Genomic DNA, 2,944 nt, shown 5'->3' on the forward strand with positions numbered 1-2,944 from the left:
GCGATTGGCTGGCGACCAGTTTCATGCGTGTACCCGCCCCCTCGCCACGAAGATAGCTGAGCTAGGCTCCAGCACACCTGGGACCCAATTGAGGATAAGCAGAACGGAAGATGAATGAACGAAACATTTATGTTGATGGAAGACGAAATATGCCTTCATGTCACTGTTGATAGTGGAGTCTGGTGTATGCTGCTCACCATGACGTCTTTCTTTGACAACTTTGACCCATCACATTTGCTTGGGGGCGGTACTAGAAACACATAAATGAGACAGACAACAGAGAGGTTTAGACAGAAGGCTGTCTGAGCGCTAGCTTTTCCATGGACCAATGGATCTCTGTTTTCCACATCTGGCCAACACTTCCTGTGGGAAGCCCTCGTCTGATTGGTCTGAAGGTGTTTCTTTTGAGAGTCCTGCAGCCCATCGTCTGCATCCTTCACTGTGCTGCTCAACCTGCTTGTCATCATCTCAATCTCCCACTTCAGGCACATGTTCTTTTTCGCTACCCTCATGTGTTTGAGCCGCTTTGCAAGGTTGCTCCCAGGCTGTTAATGTATATTATTGCCTCATTTCTCTCAAGGAAACAACAGTGGATTGTATTGTAGTATTAGAGTGTTTTGAATGACATATTGTGCCTCCTCATATTTGTCTGGAAAGTGCTTTGAACAGCATGTCATGTGTGTCACAATTGTTTTTCAGGCAGCTCCACACCCCCACCAACCTCCTCCTCCTCTCCCTCGCCGTCTCAGACTTGCTGGTGGGCTTGATGGCGATGCCAGGTGAGATCTACACGAGCACATCCTGCTGGTTTCTCGGTGACATTGCCTGTTCTCTGTGGATTTTACATGACTTTCACCGCAGATCCTCCTCGGTCGGAAACATGGTGCTGATATCGGCCGACCGTTACGTGGCTATTTGTCATCCTCTGCATATAACGTCAAAGTCACTGTGAAAGAATTCATTTTGTGTTTGTCTCTCTCTGGGTGGCTGCTCTTCTACACTGCTGCATCCTTTTAAAGGACCAACTGGTTCGTCCTGGAATGTACAACTCGTGCCGCGGAGAGTGCGTGATCGGTTCTGAGGTTTACGCAGGCATTCTGGACCTCGTCGTAAGCTTTGTCCTTCCTCTCAGCATCATCTTCGTGCTGTACATGAGAGTGTTTGTGGTCGCTGTTTCTCAGGCGCGAGCAATGCGCGCTCATGTTAAATGCCTCAAATTACAACATTCTGCCCTTTCAGAGCAAAGTCTCCGAGTTGAAGGCGGCCATGACTCTTGGTGTTCTCGTTCTTGTCTTTCTGGTGTGTTTTCTGTCCGTACTACATTGTCAGTCTGGTGGCTGATAAAGAGAATTTTGGTTCAGGTGCCAAAATTTTGTTTTTATTTGTATGTCTCAACTCCGTGTGTGAACCCCTTAAATATACGCCCTTTTTTACCCCTGTTTAGAAAGCTGCTAAGCACATGTCACTCTTCGGATTCTGCACGCCTGCCTCCCGTGAGGCTCCCTGTAGACTCAATTTGGTCTCATGTTTGAAGGCTGACAGATCCTGTGAGTGATGCTGCTGAAGGTTAGTTTTACCTGAATGTGTCCTTTTTTAATCACTCTACTGTCATAGACGTTCTTTGCAGAGCTCCTTTACTAGACAGTAAACACTCCACACGTGATATTGTTTCATCGTTGGACCATATTTTGCAATATTGTGTTGACTGAATTCAAGCACTCACTATGTCATTACCCACCCTACACACAAAGCACAATAAACGACCATTCATAAATGGAACTGAATGAATCATGAATATTGGGAAGAACAATTAGGTATGTTGCAGGTGTATGTGTATATACTATATGCTTGTAGTGTATGGTATATAATGTAGGTATTTTGGAGTATACATGTGGAGATATGCATATATTAGTGTATGTATGTTCTGTACGTATGTAATTCGTCAGTTCTTGATGGATAATGTACAGGTATCTTAGGTCATGGGAAAGGGCTACTAACTCTTTGAACTGGCAGAATATTTTTCATTTTTGTCATTTTGTATGCATGTTTCGAAATAACAAATGTTCAATCTCATGCCATTAAATGCCACTTCTGCTCTGCTAATTCATTTTGCCATATGAGAGGCCTCAGAGAGAGAATTAAAGCAGGGGAGGACGTAGACAAGCCGCATGTGGAGTAGAAGGGCTTACACGTTTCAAACACAGCGAATCCAAGTCCGGGCCTGCAGTTTGTGTTGAGCTCCGAGACTCGGGAGACCATTTTTCGTGATAAAGAAGAATAGTCCTCCACCTTTTGTTTTCCCCAATAGCTCTGTGACGCGGTCCGCTCGAAACGTAGTGTTGGAAGCCCGCAAGGATTGCGGCCCACATCGTCGGACGCGTTCACATAGCATGTCTCTGTGAGCACAGGGCGCGAACGTCCAAAGTCTTTTCTGGTCTTTGTGAGAAGATGAAGCTCATCCATTTATCGGGTAGAAGAGCTGTAGATTTGCGAGGTGAATCGATGGGAGCGGGCAATTCGGAATCCTTTCTTCCGAAACTTGACCTCCACTCCGGCTCGCTGTCTCCCTGCGGGTGTCGCCTCCATGCGCCGAAGATCACAGCCACTCCACCGCAGCATCAGTAACTTCTTTGTAAAATTTGGTGAAACAAGCCTAGACTTCCCTAACGTTTAGCAAACTTTGTTTAGCACACCTACAATTTTTCTATTTTATTTTATCCATCCTAGTTTTATTTAGTATTCAAGCAAACATGACACAGTTGTGCTCATAGTTTCATTACCCTAGCAGAATTTTTAAGATGTGTACCATTCTTTAAAGAAACATGAAAGATCCGCAAACACATTTATTTATTTTTTAATGGGATTCAAGTTTAAGCTGTAACGTATTTCAGGAAAGCTCAATCATTACAAAAAAACAAAACAAAAACAAGAAAGAAATTCATTA

The 2,944-nt window shown here is 44.5% G+C and overlaps 1 pseudogene; it reads left to right on the forward strand.

Annotated features, from left to right (window-relative positions):
- Positions 1 to 409: 409 nt before the first annotated feature.
- On the forward strand, positions 410 to 1,361 carry LOC133398989 (trace amine-associated receptor 1-like; annotated as a pseudogene).
- The last annotated feature ends 1,583 nt before the right edge of the window (positions 1,362 to 2,944 follow it).

This window comes from Phycodurus eques, unplaced genomic scaffold (assembly GCF_024500275.1).
Source record: "Phycodurus eques isolate BA_2022a unplaced genomic scaffold, UOR_Pequ_1.1 contig_816, whole genome shotgun sequence".
In the NCBI taxonomy this organism is placed as follows: Eukaryota; Metazoa; Chordata; class Actinopteri; order Syngnathiformes; family Syngnathidae; genus Phycodurus; species Phycodurus eques.